The sequence below is a fragment of the Schistocerca gregaria genome, chromosome 5 (assembly GCF_023897955.1).
Source record: "Schistocerca gregaria isolate iqSchGreg1 chromosome 5, iqSchGreg1.2, whole genome shotgun sequence".
NCBI classification, from domain to species: Eukaryota; Metazoa; Arthropoda; class Insecta; order Orthoptera; family Acrididae; genus Schistocerca; species Schistocerca gregaria.
The window spans coordinates 380,937,176-380,956,603 of NC_064924.1; the positions used below are offsets into that span (position 1 = coordinate 380,937,176).

A 19,428-nucleotide genomic window follows, 5' to 3' on the forward strand; every position below is an offset into this window, starting at 1 on the left:
AAACAAGTGTCATGCATTGACAGAAAACGCCTTCCTAAATCTGCTTAGGACAAATTTACTGAGAAATTTGTGACTTTGTGTCCAGGAGAAGTTACTCGGGGTGAAGCAGTTTCAGATCTGACTCAGAGATTGATCGATACTGCAGCGACTTATAGAAAAGTATCCGCAAAACCTACTATGCCTCATCCCATAACTGTCTCACGACAAATCACACAAAAAGCGAAAAATCTTTGAAAGGAAATTGAGCCTGAATAACTTATTACGAGGATAGAGGAGAATTCCAGGCGACCAGAGATACGTGACACTTAGCACAAAGAGAGATCATTACCTGACTCGTACAGATTCTTATTTTGTTAATTGGGACCTCAGAACATACTTCTCGCGTATGACACGGTTTCCAGACGAGCCTACGGCGCTTGAAGACATTAGAAAGGAATTGTTGAGACGATTTATCTCGCTTAGTATTCACGAGAATAGTCTCAAAAATGTATCTTTTACAACTGATCAAGATGCCAACATTACCGCTTTTCTTCGGAGATATCCTGCACTGAATTTTCCCTGTCACATGCTGAACAGAATGCTAAGAAATGCGTTTAGTGCGCGGTATGTGCCATCCAACTTATCACAAATTAATTTTGTTCTGACTGCAGTGGAGGAACTTGTGACATTTGGTAATCAAAGTGGTGCTGTTCATAGCCTGGAGAGAACAATGGAGCAGTCGAACGATGCTCGCTTGAACACAGGATTGACCATGCTTGAATCGGTGAAAAGACAGTATTCTATGCCGTGTAAAAAGGTCAAACGAGAAACAGAGAGAATAGAAGGAACTGACATCACGTTGATGGACAAACTGATTTCCGTTCTGACGGTATGTACGCTGTGGGTTTTTTATTAAACTAGTACAGATTAGCACGTAAATTATTCCAAGAGTGGTAAAGTAAAGATTTTTCTTACTTCCCTTCAAGGAGACATCAAAAGAAATGGAAACGGAAAAATCCCCTCACTGCATCTCCTGTTGCCATTGAAAGTGGTCCTCCGAAACACTAAAGTGAAGAACCTCAGGATGGAGAAGCCTCTGAAATAAATCTTGCGAGTCCTCCTGAAAAATTGTCTAGAGGAAGCGGTACCACGAATATGTAATTTACTGTCGGCGCAATTTCGACATCCGGAAATTATGTCTGAATCTCAGAGGCGTGAAGTCTTGGGGGAGTTAAAAGAATACCATTCACTAGCTACAACATCAATAATTTGGGGTGACTAATCACGAAAGGATGCTGCCTCGTGAAGGGCCGTCTACTAAACGAAATTAAATACGGTCATCTCAGGTATTCTCTTACGTGAAGAGTAGCCAAATATACGTAAAGTATTTGTCAGACTGTCCAGATAGAATCTGAGGGATGAATTTCTTGGAAGAATTGTGACAGGTGATGAAACATCCCTTCATCAGTTTTCACCAGAGACGAAGAGGCGAACATTGCAGTAAAAATAGTTCAAAACCATACCTTCTGCTGGAAAAGTTATGGCTATGGTGTTTTTCGATTCCGAAGGACTCTTGCTTGTGCACTCGTGCCACGTGGAACCACCGTAAATTCTGATGCATATGTGACGACACTGAAGAAACTTCAAGCTCGTCTGAGTCGTGTTCGACCGTATGGCCAAAGCAGGCTGTTTTGTTGTTGCACAACACATATCAGTCAAAAAACCACGGAAGCGAACAAAAAACTCGGATGTACAACACTGAAACACCCACCTTACATTCCTGATCTGGCTTCATCTGACTCTCATGTCTTTGGGAAGCTGAAAGACTCTCTTCCTGGAACAAGATTTGAAGATAATGACTCCCTTGTGCACGCTGCCAAATAGTGGCTGCAACAGGATAGTCCAGAATGTTACCGTGCGGGTATTCATGCACTGGTTCCAAGACGGCGTAAGGCAGTTAAGGGGGATGGAAATTATGTGGAGAAATGAAAATATTGTTCCTAAAGGATGTATCAACACACTGTAAAACTTTCAAACATGTAGAATAAAAGATAGATTGTTAAAAAACAGTGTCCATTTCGTTTGGAGTGACCCTCGTACAACACCCCTATTAGATTAACTCATTTTTCAGGATAGAAAATGGTGGCTTCTTGTTGATTAGCTAACAAAGCATAAAAAAGCAATCGAGGACTATTACCCAAGTCTCTGAAGCAACTGTTTGAAAAAAGAATAGAAGCCAGGATTGTTAAAGAAGGAATGCATATCATTACAGACCTGTAATGGGATGGTGGTACAAATCCCTGTTAACTGCGAAGATGGTCGTATTTTAAATCAGGATGCCTAACTCAGCTGTCGAGGAATAAAAAAAAAAAAAAATGGTTCAAATGGCTCTGAGCACTATGGGACTTAACATCTATGGTCATCAGTCCCCTAGAACTTAGAATTACTTAAACCTAACTAACCTAAGGACATCACACAACACCCTGCCGTCACGAGACAGAGAAAATCCCTGACCCCGCCGGGCATCGAACCCGGGAACCCGGGCTTGGGAAGCGAGAACGCTACCGCACGACCACGAGATGCGGGCAGTGTCGAGGAATCGGTACAGCTCGGGTGGAAATACATTTTTTTCACCAAGATTCTCGGACTGTTGTTGAAAGTGTTCAATCAAATGCGTACACTGATCCCGGACAGTAGAGTCTGCCTCAGTGGAACAAAAGGCGGCGTGTTTGGCTGCGTCAGCGCGTGGTTGCCGGCCAACCAGGCTGCCGCGAGCAGGTCTCCGTGTCAGCGCCCTCGCTGCCCAGAGGATGGCGTGAGGTGTATCTCCAGCAGTCAGCGGCTCTGGCTGTGGGCCAGGCACGAGACGCGCATGAGCGCACGTTCCGACCGTAAGACCCATAAAGCCCGCTGGCGACGCCCAGAGACTGGACGAAGTCAGTCTGAAGGTGCTCTTCTCGAGGTGACTCCGGCTCGAGCCCCTAATCATCGAGTCTAGCACCGGTACGTAAACCAGCACCTAGTAAACGCACAGACTTCATGTACTGACGCTTTGTGGCCCAAACCAGCCCGTCAGCTCACGTAAGGTATATCTCGGTGTCGGCAGCAGTCAATGACAAGACCCTCCTAGGTCTGTGCGACGTGTATATATGGCAGATTTGCTCGGCAATTTTGTGACCAGTGCCCCACATTCAGTCAGTTAGGGCACCAAGGTAGCCTAGCATCAGGCAACGGCATTAGGTAAACCAGCTCACCACTGAAACAGATGCATGTTTTACACTATGGGGTCTCAGCAACATCCTGGCCCTCGAAACAAGAATTCAGAGCTGGTGAAATCTTCTCGGAGGGCAGTTTCCCCAATAGGGGTGGCAAAACTGGGATATTTCATTATGAAAAGTATATGCAGTCTTAAGTACCAGACTCCACAAGTCTCCAAACATACATACCAAGCGAGGTACTGATAAAATACTATATTAGCATTCACAAAAGCAGTGGTCCATATCGCCCTCTAACCATACAGACTTATGGTTTCCGCAGTATTGCTAAAATGCATAAGGCAAATGCATTGATGGTCCAATTGAAAAGAATATTGGCGATTTCCCTATCCTTTCCCCAATCTGATGATTCCATCTGATGACCTTGAAAGGTCTGTTGGATTCCTTTCATGTTAATTTCTTAAATCTGTTGCCATTTACGGCACAAATTCCTCTTCTAAATTCACTGTGGTGTTTCTGACTATCTGGGAGGAGACTGAGCAGTGTTACTTTTCCACATAAACAAGAACGATCTGTCACACTACTACACTTTAAAACACAGTTTATATGCAATTCATGTCACACAGTCTCATACGGAACCTACATCCGCTTTCTTTCATGTACTGTATATGATAAGATACTGTCATCCCCCTTCCCTTCTGTGTGAGAGGATGAATGAGCAAATGTATTTCTAGTTGCATGCTTGAGGGTAGCAGACAAGCCTGTCTGCTAGAGAACAGTAGGACCAACGTCGCAACAGGTAGCTATGCTTTCTAAAAGCAAAGAGGTTTCTATCCTTAGTATGGTTCTGTCCGTCCCTTGTCATGATGGTATAGGAAGCTGCCCCTCTGGTCACTTCCGTTTTGTATCGGGAAGCACGCTCGGTAGGAGCGCAGGTCAGTCTGTCCGCCGCGAGCGTCTGAAGTGGTAAGATCTCCGGCTAAGCGCGCGACTGCTAAGTCCGCAGGACAATGGATTTCTCAAGTCCAGCCTAACTGAAAATTTAATCAACTTTATTTCAGGTTTAGCTCTAAAATATCTAATGTTATCTTAAATTGCAATGTAGGGTATTTCCAGTGTGAACTTCAGAATATTTTCCAGTAGTTGCTTTGTCACTACTTTGTGAGTAAAGTGGAACCACGTGTTGATCAATAACTCTAACTAAGATCATCAATCTTAAATGCGAATGTGCGTGAGATTATAACGTCTCGCCTTAACAATATTTTTCAATATAGCAACTTTTCTTTATGTTCAACCCACGTGGGGTGTAGTTCGTGAGACCAGTACCACGTGCTTATACAATTGTTTGACCCATCAGGTTAATAGTAAGACGATAGTAACCAGTTCGAGGTTTTTCTTTTGTAAATTGCTTTTCGATCTAATTTATTTTAACTATCAAAATTATTGTGGAGTGACACTCCTTGTGTAAACCAAGTTAACCACGTGAAGCATGTGGTGTAATCATCAAAGTAGCTCTCAGCTTTTCTTTTCGGGAAGATTTCACAGAGAGTTAGTATGAATTTAGGATACCAGTGTGTGGTAATTACATGACGGACAGGATTGCACTACGAACGTTACTTCTTTGGGTGAAAATTGGTTGGTTGTGGTTAATTTCCTCTTACATATGTTTCAATGTTCTTCGTGTGTTATTTTATGAATGTAGTGTTGTATGCAGTCTCCCAATCTTGGCTCCCTATTTGATGTGTTCCGTAAGATTACAAACTCACATTTTCACAATCCAAAATAAGGCACCAGCTTAGTTATGACTCAAGTTTAATGTGCTGAAATTTCAATGATCAATGTTAAAATAAATTTCCAAATATAAACTGATTTATTTATTTTTATTTAAATTCTCTTTTTTATATATGTATCACCGGTTTTCGTATGACTATTAAAAGATTATAATTAATGTTATTCTGGTTGGAAATTTGGTAAGCTAGATTGGATACCTGGTGAAACAGTTGCTCAGTAATGCAACGTTAACTTCCTCAGATAGCTCACAGCTTTTAACCCTCTTTTATTGTCTATCAGCACCGCTTTCACATAACAAATTAAAGCAACAACATTACACATGGCGACCCTGTTCTGTGATTCCGCTAGACTCTGGAATCTCTGAAACGTTAGATTGCGAGCGTTGTATAATCTTAATTTTTTTTTTCCCTGCCGCGCTCAAACAACTTCTGCTTTGTTTTTGAGCATACTTTCAATAGATTCACGGCGTTGTGTTGCGGCGTTGTGTTGTTTGTCTTGTTTTGTTTTCTATATTTGTGTGTTTTATATATATGTGTGTTTTTTTTCTGTCTTGTAAATTGTTCTGTTTCGATCAAAGATACAAATTTGTTTTGAGTGTGAAAAAGTGCGTACTAGGTTGGGTACCTTTCTTGTGACTTTCGTGATTTTTGGGGGATACATTTATTCTGATTAGTGTGTTGCGTACCGGGTATAATAAATTGAATTAATGCTGACACGTAGCCAAGCTGAAAGTAGGCAGTCCAACAACTTAAGCAACATGGACCAAGGGGATAATCTGATTTCGAATATTAACGCATCGGACGGTTCCGAAAATGCAATGGGAAATACTTCAGAGGAAATGCAAAACAGGACGAACGGGCTCACATCAGAGCCAGAAATTAATTTGCCTCCAACTAACCAAATTGATTTGGCAGAACTCATGAAAGCCTTATTGCAACAAAATAAAGAAAACGCAGAGAAATCTGAAAACTCGTTTCGAGAACAGAAAGAATCATCTGAAAAATCGATCCGTGAGCTAGGCGAACAAATGACAGAGAAATCTGAAAATCGATCCGTGAGCTAGGCGAACAAATAACAGAGAAATCTGAAAAATCGATCCGTGAGCTAGGCGAACAAATGACTCAAAAATCTGAAAAATCGATCCGGGAGCTAGGCGAGCAAATAGACGAAAAACTAATCCAGCAAACAAATAAAGTTGACAAGTCGATGCAGAAAGTGTCCGAGGATATCTCACAAAAAATAAACAATCTGGCAAGTGAAATAAAAAGTGGTATCATGAAAGAATTAGGCCGTACATTTGAACAAATCGATGACCGTCTGCAAGCCTTAGAACAGGGCAAGCGGAGTCGCGATGCGGAATCGAAAGAGAGCGGAGAACAGCTACTTAGGAATTTCCAAGCGCTGAGAGAACAATACCAAAGAGAACACGAGCAGGTACTCTCGAGTGTCCAGGAGGCGGAAACGCATTGTCCCGCAACAGTCTTGCGATTCACGCACTCGAACAGCAAGTAGAACAATTGAAGCAGACAGGGGCGGAGGACAACAGACAAATACACAATAAGATTGCGGCATTAGCGGACATCGTAGGCATGATGAAGGTGACGGAGAGCGATAACAACAGTGCACCGGTAGCGGTCGCAGATACTGAAGAAGTGCGTTCGCTTCTTAGATTTCAGAAGGGACAGTTCGAAATGAACAGGCGGCACAAAGCTGTAACAGGTGAATTACAAGAACGCGTGGCGCATCTGGAAAGCCGCATTGGGTGTGAGTCCGAACTCGCCAATAGCATCAAAAATAGCCGTACGAACAGTGCAGAGAGGGACTCCGGCGACGAGGGAGATCTTGACGACAGGGAAGAATGTATGTTGAGGGACAGACATGACCAAAATAGAAACATTCAAGGGTCTCGCCGGGAGGAAATGCGGGGATTTGATTTCAAACATTTCCTTACGGTGAGAAAGTTTGAGATATTTCGAAATTCTCAAAAAGGAATACATCCACGAGCATGGCTCGAGCAATTTGAATTCTGTCTTCCCCCCAACTGGGCAAGTTATCATAAGATAGAATATATGTGTGGCTATTTGGAAGGCGAACCGGCGATTCGCATGAGGTCGGCAGCGCGTCACTGCAGCTCCACTCGGGAGTTTCGACAAGCCTTTCTGTCCGCCTATTGGTCGGAAGCGGCACAAGATAGGGTCAAGCATGGCATAATTATGCTGCCAAATTTGAACCAGGCCTATTCGACCACATGCTGCAGGCAAATCAATTTCTATACGACCCATACGGGCCTGCGGAACTAATTAGGATATGCATCACCAAATTGCCGATGCACTTGCGCCACGTCATTCTTGCGGGACGATGCAAAGAGGACGTGGAAACGTTTAAGACCCTTCTCCAAGAGTTGGAATATAATACAGGAGAATTCCCGCCTAATCAGGCACAAAGTTATTACGGGGCACAGCAGCGCGACCGCAGTCTTGGCCGTAGTACTAATCAACGGCGTGACTGGTCGTCGCGACACGAACGGAACAATAATCGGGACCGGCCGTATAGAAACAGGGGTAACAGTCGCGAACACGGGTGGAACAACGGAAATGATCGAAGACGTGGATAGGATCGTGGACGCAACAGTTACGGCAACCAGAATAGATACTACGGTGAACACGGTGGGAATAGGACTATAGGCGGAGCACCTCATGATGTTGAAATTCGGCCGGCTAACCCTAGACGTAATCCAGCAAATGGTAATGAACAAAACCGGCAATGACAAACGATCAGCGCAGAAGGCGCCCAATCGGAACAAATTAGCGACATGGCAAATGCTGGGAAGATATTAGAGAGGATTTGTTGCAAGAAACTACGAGTGCTAATATTTCGGGAATAAATCCAGTCGTGACAGTTGCAGTAAACAAAATATGTTTTAAGTGTGTCATTGACACTGGAAGCCCTTTCTCCATAGTGAGCGAGGCAGCATTTCAAAAATGCGAAGGGACTGGGACTTGGCCCGTTTTTCAAGTCCGAGGGATAAAGGTGAAGGGTGCAATCTACGGTAAGAGCGTAGAAATCCGAAGGCAGACTCGGCTTAATTTTACCTGCCAGGGTAGAGAGTTTGAGTACAACTTCTTTGTGCTCCCAATGCTGAATGTGGCAATGATTTTAGGAAATGACTTCATGAATGCTCACCATGCAGTAATAGACATGGGAGGAGGAGTAATGACAGTTCTAGTTGGAGATCAGCCAATTAATTTAGTATTTGATGAATGCATATTACGTGCCGAGTCAGAAATTAGTTGCCTAAAATTTCAAGCTCAAACCGAATCCCAACCGAGACTGGAGCTACTCGTGAACTATGTAAGTGAGTCGTGCTCTACATCTGGTGAGCAGGGGAAAGATGTTTTTGCTGATGCACTAAGAAAGAGCATCGCGGGTGTCAGAACCACGGACAGGGAAAAGGAGAAGTTGTATTGCCTACTTAGGAATCATGGACGAGTATTTTCTGAGACTCCGGGGGCGATTAAGGGTTTTACTTACCAATTCAGAGTACGTGACCATCAGAAGTTTTCTGTTAGACCATACCCTATTCCTGTGGCGTATAAAGCCCAGGTGCAGATGGAAATAAACAAGATGTTAGAACAAGGAATAATTGAGCGGGCAATAAGCTCGTACAACTTACCCTTGCTTGTCGTACCAAAACGCGACAACTCGGTTCGTTTGGTACTAGACTCGAGACAGATAAACACAATTATTATGTCGGAAACGGACAGGCCTGAGAGCCTTGAGGAACTCTTACAACGTTTCCACGGTGTAAAGGTACTATCATCTGTCGACCTCCGTTCGAGTTTTTGGTAAATCGTGCTACACCCATCTTGCAGATTATATACAGCGTTCCTGTGTTATGGAAATTGTTTCCAATTCCGGCGTCTCCCGTTCGGACTAAACGTCTCGTCAGCTGCTTTTATAAGGGGATTAAATAGCATTTTGCCTGATGATTTGAAACAGCGAGTGACAATTTACGTGGATGACATATTAATTGCGGAAAAGTCGTGGGAGGATCATAATGACGTTCTGAACAGACTACTGGATGTTTTTGAGAAGGCAGGTGTAACAGTCAACTTAGATAAATCACAGTTCGGACGAGAGAACATAAAATTCTTAGGCCATATTGTCTCAGCAAATGGAATACAACCTGACCCGGAGAAAATTGCGGCGATAGCGGAGTGTGCAATGCCGACAAATAAAAAACAGTTGCGAGCATTCTTAGGCCTGTGCAATTTTTATAAGCGATTTATAAATTTTAGTGTACTTGGTACACCCCGTCTATGTGGACTAACAGGGAAGAACGCTTTGTGGGTCTGGGATCAAGAGGCACAGGATGAATTTTATAAACTGAAAAAGGCTTTGGTAGAGGCTCCCATCCTCGTGCATCCCGACCTGACACAAGAATTCTGTTTAATGACGGACAGTTCCTTGTCAGGATTAGGTGCGGTACTGTTTCAAACGGAAGGAAATGATGATATTACAACTTGGAAAACAATCTCGTTTGGGAGCAAGGTGCTCTCTCGATGTGAAAAAAATTATTCAGTGACAGAACTCGAAGCACTCGCGATAGTTTGGGCATTCTCAAAATTTAGGTATTTCTTATTTGGGAGGACCACCAGGGTATATACTGACCATCGTGCACTCCAATTTCTTATGAGCACAAAAATCACGCATGGGAGACTAGGACGCTGGGCACTATACCTACAGGAATATAATTTCACTGTAGAATACATTCCGGGACAGAAAAATGAAATTGCTGCCGCTTTATCGCGCATTCCTATAGGTTTGGTTCACACAGAAGAAGGGGATCTCGGTGAAAACAATTTTAGTATCCTATACTTACAGAATGTAGCCACTAGAGCCGAGACTACGCCGGAACGCAATTGCTGACTTAGCTTTACGCAACATCAAGCGTGCAGCAGAAGCCAGAGTCAAGGCGTATAAGAAAAACGTGAGAAAACAGTGTTTCATGTAGGACAAAAAGTTCTTATCAGATCACACAAGCTGTCTAACAAACGGTCAGGTGTCTGCAAGAAATTTTTTGATCTCTTTAACGGCCCGTATCGGATAAGGAAGATTCCCCATGAAAACGCCATAGAAGTTGAAACTCTTCGATCGAAGAAATCAAAAGGGCTACACCATGTGTCAAACGTAAAACCATACATTGAGTAGAAAGGACAGTGAGGAGTAGAGAGGACGGTGAAGAGAAACAATTGATTAGTTTACATTTGTGATAAATGCATTTTGAATAATATGTTGGTAAAAATAATGATAAACATGTTTCTATGTGATTGATTGCAGTGATGTTTTTAGTTTTTTTCTTTCCTTGTGCAATTAGGATTTAGGTTGGTCCAAAGGTGAAGATGAAAGGTTTCTTTGTGAACGGGTGAAATGCTGTTTATGGTTTTTTGGTGTAAATTGAAAAGAGTCGCTTCTGAGAGAAGCAAGATCTGTGTTAAATTAATGCAAAACTCAGGGGAATATCTGATCTGTGGGTATTATGGGTCTGGCAAACCCAGGTCCCCAGCTGTTAGTAGCCTTGTTTCCGATTTTCTGCTTTCAGTGCTACTATCTATCTATTACTATTCTATATCTGTTAGTATAAATGAGGATCTCTTACTGTAGTATGCGTGCTGTATGAATACTTTAAGATAGGAGAACTCTGAGAAAGGAATGAGTAAGTTTAGAATCTTGAAAGCAGGACGCAATAAGCCAATTGATGAACCATTGGCTTCCCAATAATCGATGATATGTTAATATTGATGACATATGTCTTTTTTTTTTGTTCTTTATACCTGAGTACATAAAGTGCTGACTGTGGATTTCGTAAGTAGATTGATTCCTTTCAAGGTGAAAGAAGAGTTGTGGTTTGTGTAATTTACGTGGCCATGAAATAGTGTTATGGCAGTCAAATGACGAGCAGTTTCCCAGCAAATGGAGAATGGGACAGAAATATGGATCCTTTTTGTAGTCTTGATTGATGTTGACTGTTTTCGCTGGTGCGGGATGCACTGTAGCCTATATGATTTGTACTGAGGAAATTTCCCTCTTGAAGGTAGAGGAAGATTAAATAATTTTGATTATGGGACCGAAGGAAAGCTTGGTTTAATGTAATAAGGAGGAAGCAAAACATTTGTCATTTAAACTACAGGAGGATTCGGATCTTTTGTGTCTGTTGTAAGTTCAATATGTTAAGATGTAACTGTTTTACAGAATAGAGGTGACCACAATTTTGCCATTCATGAGAAATGAATCCAGAATAACCACCACAGGCGAAATAACTGATTTCAAAGCGAAAGTTAACTTAAAGAATGAACGAAATGGGAGCAATATGGGTAAGAAAATGTAGTATAACCTGTATAATTAAAACTTCTTTACCCTTTTCAGAGTCATCTGTGTGATTAATTCTTGTGATTACGTAATTTTAGATGAAATTTTCTTAGTGTTTATTTGTGAATATATGAGTATGATAAATGTATAATTGCGAGTCTCTTATCAGGTGTGTCAGCTGGTATAAATGTTTGGGCGTGTAAATAACCATTGTTTTTTTTACTGTGTATGTTTAAGGAAAGTTTCTCCATTTTATCATGTGACAAGACATATGCTGCGAGCGTCAGGAAGAGGACGAATTAGAACAATGTTGTAGTGGTATAAACACTGTGTTGAAGTAGCATTGAAGTAGCTTGTTGGATTAACTAGTAGTGGATTGAAGTAAAATTTTGAGTAATGCATGTTTATGGGTAGTTAGTTTGTAGAATAGACAACAAGTGTGCATGTGTGTGTGTGTAAATAACATGTGAACCCTATGCTGTCCTGACCTATACTTGCAGAAGGCATAATCCTATTCATTTTAGTGAATTAATAAGTAGCATTTGATTTATTAAAACGTAAGTGAACCACATTAGTGATGTGGATTTAGATATTATATTGTCAGTTCATTTAATTTTTATTTTTATTCTGCAAGTCATTTCACTTCTATTTTTTTATATTATCAAGTCATTTAACTTTTTTTTTATTGTCGAGTCATGTAACTTATTTTAATTTAAAAAAGTCTCACTTTTGTTCTAAAAAAAAAGTGAAAGACAATACTAAGTGGTATTATGTATGACATTTTGTAGTCACATAACTATGATGAACAATTTCTGTGAATGCAGTTGAGAACCTGAAAGCGAACCGGCTAAACTCTTACGAGACAGCGGGAGCAGCGAGAAGGACGACTAGTCGTAAACCGGTGGGTTTCCCAGCAGGACACACTGTCAACCGGGCCACTTCGAGAGCGCGATCGACAACAAAAGAAGGGTGCGCGGCAAACACTTTCCCTTGCACCTGGAGCTAATGGACGGCCGCACCAGTGCGACCCTTCGTGGAGGCGATGACCTGAGATGGCCGAGCGGTCCACCGCGCGGAAATCCATCTGCTGGCAACGCACCACACGCACGCGACCGTGGCGAGACGGGCGCGGTGAAACGACAGAAGACAGGGGATAAAGGGGCGTGGAGCCTTTTGACAGGTACTGTCCAGAGAAACTTGCAGACGTCAACGACTCCTATCAACATTACCTGGCGGAAGCCCACTGTCAAGCGACAGTTAATCATGGTTCGATGTTCTCTGGTCGCTAAGGGTGGCACAAAGAAGAGCCATTAAGTGTCATCCTTGCCCAGGAATATCAACCTGGCGTGTCAAACGAGGATACCGCACGAATTTGACAACACAAACACGGAACCAAATCGGGATGTAGGTGACACGGGCCACCAAGAGAAACTTCATGAGAGGGCAGAGACTGCGGGATTGCACGCAACAGATGGACAAAAATCTCTACTGACAGCTGCGGCGACGAACCCCCCCCCCCCCCCCCCCCCTTATATTGTGCCTCGGAACAGTGGAACTACTGAGTGTGTCAGTGAACAGTGATTATACGGTTCTTAGTCCAATGCATATACGTGTGTTCTGTCAGAGAAACTTTGACTCGTGTGTTTTGCAGGGGTTCGATTTATTGGTGTTTATTATATTGACTCTTGTATTTTGCAGGTGTGCTATTTTTTTTTAGACTTTGACTCTTGTATTTTGCAGGTGTTTTATTTATTGGTGTTTTTTTTAGAAGTTGACTACTGTACTTTCAGAGCTGTTTTATTTCTCGATGTTTGTTTTTGTGTGGTGTATTAGATTTGTGATATTTTGTTTCGTAAATTCATTCCTGTGGCATTGGTTCGTTTATCAGTCAGATAGCTATTCATTCTCATTGGACTGTGATCGATTTGCCTTTGCATGGGGCATATTTATAGTGAGGAACCACTTAAGGGTAACACTCACATAATTAATTGTAGTTTCAGTATAATGACATAGTGATCACTGTTTGATAACTAACTGAAATATAGTAGAGTGATTAAATTAGTGCCACAAAGTTATTTTAATTCTACAAATTATTAGTTTTATGAGATATAGAATTTTTTGCGATAACCACTTTGTAAAACATGTTTTTTCTCTTATCTTTTATTTTGCTTTTGCGGATTGTGCATGGTAATGTTCTGCTTTATAATACTGATGTTATTTTCATGTTTTTTTTAATTGCTGTGGCACCTTTGCCATTTTCATAAATTTTACTTGTTAATAAAGTCATAAAATTTCCTGTGATCAGTTGGCTCTTGCAATGAGCAAATACTGGTGAACTCAATAAGGATAACAACCAGAAATTGTTTTCATATTAATGACACAGGAACCATTGCTTTTACTTGCTGACCGAATTAGGTCCACACGATCTTTTAAATAGGTGTCACTGATTGTTTATTTTTCTCTTTGAAATTAGTAGATTCTAAAGATGTGTTGAAATTGTTGTGTTTTAGCAAGTAGCTGGTGACCTTTTGCCTTTTCTTTACATTTTTGGTTTAAGTTGGGTGTGAGAAGCCTGCTTGGGAATGTCCTAGCATGGCCAGAAAATTCCCTGCACAGTCTTTTCCCGGAGCGTTGGGGTTATGAAAGGTCTCTGTTGGATTCCTTTCATGTTAATTTCTTAAATCTGTTGCCATTTACGGCACAAATTCCTCTTCTAAATCCACTGTGGTGTTTCTGACTATCTGGGAGGAGACTGAGCAGTGTTACTTTTCCACATAAACAAGAACGATCTGTCACACTACTACACTTTAAAACACAGTTTATATGCAATTCATGTCACACAGTCTCATACGGAACCTACATCCGCTTTCTTTTATGTACTGTATATGATAAAATACTGTCATCCCCCTTCCCTTCTGTGTGAGAGGATGAATGAGCAAATGTATTTCTAGTTGCATGCTTGAGGGTAGCAGACAAGCCTGTCTGCTAGAGAACAGTAGGACCAACGTCGCAACAGGTAGCTATGCTTTCTAAAAGCAAAGAGGTTTCTATCCTTAGTATGGTTCTGTCCGTCCCTTGTCATGTTGGTATAGGAAGCAGCCCCTCTGGTCACTTCCGTTTTGTATCGGGAAGCACGCTCGGTAGGAGCGCAGGTCAGTCTGTCCGCCGCGAGCATCTGAAGTGGTAAGATCTCCGGCTAAGCGCGCGTCTGCTAAGTCCGCAGGACAATGGATTTCTTAAGTTCAGCCTAACTGAAAATTTAATCAACTTTATTTCAGGTTTAGCTCTAAAATATCTAATGTTATCTTAAATTGCAATGTAGGGTATTTCCAGTGTGAACTTCAGAATATTTTCCAGTAGTTGCTTTGTCACTACTTTGTGAGTAAAGTGGAACCACGTGTTGATCAATAACTCTAACTAAGATCATCAATCTTAAATGCGAATGTGCGTGAGATTATAACGTCTCGCCTTAACAATATTTTTCAATATAGCAACTTTTCTTTATGTTCAACCCACGTGGGGTGTAGTTCGTGAGACCAGTACCACGTGCTTATACAATTGTTTGACCCATCAGGTTAATAGTAAGACGATAGTAACCAGTTCGAGGTTTTTCTTTTGTAAATTGCTTTTCGATCTAATTTATTTTAACTATCAAAATTATTGTGGAGTGACACTCCTTGTGTAAACCAAGTTAACCACGTGAAGCATGTGGTGCAATCATCAAAGTAGCTCTCAGCTTTTCTTTTCGGGAAGATTTCACAGAGAGTTAGTATGAATTTAGGATACCAGTGTGTGGTAATTACATGACGGACAGGATTGCACTACGAACGTTACTTCTTTGGGTGAAAATTGGTTGGTTGTGGTTAATTTCCTCTTACATATGTTTCAATGTTCTTCGTGTGTTATTTTATGAATGTAGTGTTGTATGCAGTCTCCCAATCTTGGCTCCCTATTTGATGTGTTCCGTAAGATTACAAACTCACATTTTCACAATCCAAAATAAGGCACCAGCTTAGTTATGACTCAAGTTTAATATGCTGAAATTTCAATGATCAATGTTAAAATAAATTTCCAAATATAAACTGATTTATTTATTTTTATTTAAATTCTCTTTTTTATATATGTATCACCGGTTTTCGTATGACTACTAAAAGATTATAATTAGTGTTAGTCTGGTTGGAAATTTGGTAAGCTAGATTGGATACCTGGTGAAACAGTTGCTCAGTAATGCAACGTTAACTTCCTCAGATAGCTCACAGCTTTTAACCCTCTTTTATTGTCTATCAGCACCGCTTTCACATAACAAATTAAAGCAACAACATTACAACCTTATCTTCGACGGAACGTTAAATCCTAATCTACCTTCGTTATTCCATTCCATTGTGGCAGCGTGCTACAGTAGCTGGTGTCGATTTATTTCAGAATAAACACAATCCTGATTCCAAAACTATTTAATGTCAAAGATCCTGTCATTAACATTAAATAATCCCCAAAAAAAAAAGTTTTTATTCTGAAATTTTCCTTCTTTATTCTTTGCCACATCCAAAGAAACCGTTTTTTTATAATTCGATGGAGAGCTCACACCAGCTGTAGACAAGTGTTTGAAAAACTGCCAATGTCGCACTTACGGAGCCATAGTTCCTTAGTCGAAAATGTAAGATAAAGTCGTTTACCTGGAAGTGTAAATCGACAAACTGGAGCCGGCCGATATGGCACGGCGTTTCTAGGCACTTCAGTTTTGAACCACGCGACCGCTATAGTCGCAGGTTCGAATCCTGCCCCGCGCATGGATGTGTGTGATGTCCTTAGGTGATTTAGGTTTAAGTAGTTCTAAGTTCTACGGGACTGATGACCTCAGATGTTAAGTCCCATAGTGCTCATAGCCATTTTGAAAAACTGGACACTTTCGACCTAAAACATAAGTGGGCTTTCTCTGCCAAGCAAGGTAGTGTGCACGGTTAATGCGATTTGCACTTACTGTAGAAGTACAATAAATAAACATTTCCCGGAATGACCTGCTCGATGCGTGATCCGGTCTCAATGGAGCTGGCTGCGAAATCGTGTATGATGCATCGCATCGTGGCCTGCAGCCTCGCCTTCACAAATGTCCTAATGGGTCCTCAGCTGCCCCAAAATGCAAACTGTCTTCGGTTGGACCTGTGGCCCAACCCTGTGCACGTTTATGTTATCAGTTATAACTCACTTTCAATGTATTACCATGTTTTGGATCCTGCGATATTTCAGCATGATACCTCATTGCGTTTTATCTACTGAACTACGAGAATTGGAACTTTAACAGAGGCAACTTTTAATTTTCAACTGATAAGGAATACTTAAATACTGGATTTAACATCTCTAAACAATCACTGGTCATTTTGGAACGAAACGGAGACAATTTCAACAGAACCCGTCCGTCAGTTTGCAGGGAAATGCCCTGGTACATACATGAGTAATTTTTTCAACTGACGGAACTGCCAAGTAATGTACTATCCACCATATTCCATAGATATAATCCCTTCTTAAGATAGGAGCAATTCGTGGTGTTCATATTCAAGAGAAAAATCCTTAAAGGCTTTGATACCAGACAGATCAAACCTATCCACAGATTTGTCACTATTTCGCGGTTGCAACAGTTAACTAAAAAAAGGTAGTAAATATAGATATTTTGGGATACCTCGACGAAATGAAAGATATCAGGCTACTAAAACAATCATTCCTATAGTTCTCGAAAAGAAAGCCAACGATTGTACAAATGTTGTTGTTGTTGTTGTCTTCAGTCCTGAGACTGGTTTGATGCAGCTCTCCATGCTACTCTATCCTGTGCAAGCTGCTTCATCTCCCAGTACCTACTGCAACCTACATCCTTCTGAATCTGCTTAGTGTACTCATCTCTCGGTCTCCCTCTACGATTTTTACCCTCCACGCTGCCCTCCAATGCTAAATTTGTGATCCCTTGATGCCTCAAAACATGTCCTACCAACCGATCCCTTCTTCTAGTCAAGTTGTGCCACAAACTTCTCTTCTCCCCAATCCTATTCAATACCTCCTCATTAGTTACGTGATCTATCCACCTTATCTTCAGTATTCCTCTGTAGCACCACATTTCGAAAGCTTCTATTCTCTTCTTGTCCAAACTAGTTATCGTCCATGTTTCACTTCCATACATGGCTACACTCCAAACAAATACTTTCAGAAACGACTTCCTGATACATAGATCTATATTCGATGTTAACAAATTTCTCTTCTTCAGAAACGCTTTCCTTGCCATTGCCAGTCTACATTTTACATCCTCTCTACTTCGACCATCATCAGTTATTTTACTTCCTAAATAGCAAAACTCCTTTACTACTTTAAGTGTCTCATTTCCTAATCTAATTCCCTCAGCATCACCCGATTTAATTTGACTACATTCCATTATCCTCGTTTTGCTTTTGTTAATGTTCATCTTATATCCTCCTTTCAAGACACTGTCCATTCCGTTCAACTGCACTTCCAAGTCCTTTGCCGTCTCTGACAGAATTACAATGTCATCGGCGAACCTCAAAGTTTTTACTTCGTCTCCATGAATTTTAATACCTACTCCAAATTTTTCTTTTGTTTCCTTTACTGCTTGCTCAATATACAGATTGAATAACATCGGGGAGAGGCTACAACCCTGTCTCACTCCTTTCCCAACCACTGCTTCCCTTTCATGCCCCTCGACTCTTATTACTGCCATCTGGTTTCTGTACAAATTATAAATAGCCTTTCGCTCCCTGTATTTTACCCCTGCCACCTTTAGAATTTGGAAGAGAGTTTTCCAGTCAACATTGTCAAAAGCTTTCTCTAAGTCTACAAATGCTAGATTGTACAAATAACATAAATAAAAAACCAAATGGAAAGAAATAACGTTAAGGTATCACATACAACAGATAGAAACATTTTCAATTTAGGTTCCCAAGGGAGGAACAACGAAGGCACAACATCAGCAAAAAAAGGAAAACGTCAACATGGGCGAAGCCAACAATACTATGAATCACAAAGTAAGAAACTAAATGGAAAAAACATCATAAATGTATCAGAGTGAGCAAGGAAAAATTGTTTTGGAAATAAGATCCGCATATTGGAAGGCTAACAAGGAAGGAAAAGCGAAGAACAACGACGACACAGAGATGAAAATGTCGGCTTGGAGGAGAAGATTAAGGAGCACTCTCAATGAAGAAATAAAAGTTATTAAGTTGTAATGTGATCCCACTTGATCATTGTGGAAATAATAAAACAAATGAAGACATTCCTACACTTTGACATTTTAGTCAGACTGATCACTTTCTAACTATCTCTGATACTTGTGTTTTCATAGTAACATTTACGTTCTTGTATGAATAACTTCAAGCGTTTCGGATAATCTCTTTCGCATTAGTATACAGTGTTTACATGTCCAATAATTGTCACTGAGAGACAATACATTCCTGAGAGATTATTAGACCACAATCGTTATTGTTATTTAGCAAACAACACACAAATGTGAGTGATGTTACCCACAGCTATGTGTTTCGGGAGTCAAGCTTCCAGCATCTGGCTAGCTCCGTTCAGTCTTTCAAATACACACACTTAAAGCACAAAGTAGCCGAGAAATAAAGTAAAATACAGATATCTGAACATAAAATGCTCGTCTTACTTAAAAATCTGCAGCAGCTACAAATGTATAGAAGACAGGAAACAACCTAAAAGACATTGAAGAGGCTCTGCTAGTGGTGCACGAATGGAAGAAAGGAATCACTGAGATATATTTGATAATATACTTAATGCACAAACGGGTGAGAGCGATAAAGGATTCCTCAACGAAGTCATAGATTTTTTTTTTTTAATTTGACAGCAACAGATATACATGAGCAGTTTGCCGAGAGAACTATTGGCAAGCATTTCTTCCCATGTCCCCTATGATGTCTCTTGGAGCAATGAAAAGGTTCGTGACTCGCTGCAGTCATTTGAAACCGTCTACTTGTTCACACAAGAGCACAGTATATGGGAAGGCAGCTGGTGTGACGTTTAGTAGATGCGATCGGTGTTACCACTACAGAAAAAGGGCATTTTG

The 19,428-nt window shown here is 41.0% G+C and overlaps 1 protein-coding gene across 1 annotated transcript in view; it reads right to left on the reverse strand.

Moving 5' to 3' along the window:
• LOC126271905 (cytochrome P450 6k1-like) overlaps positions 1–19,428 on the reverse strand; it is a 55,233-nt gene that overhangs the window by 20,234 nt on the left and 15,571 nt on the right. The gene's annotated exons all lie outside the window — the stretch shown is intronic.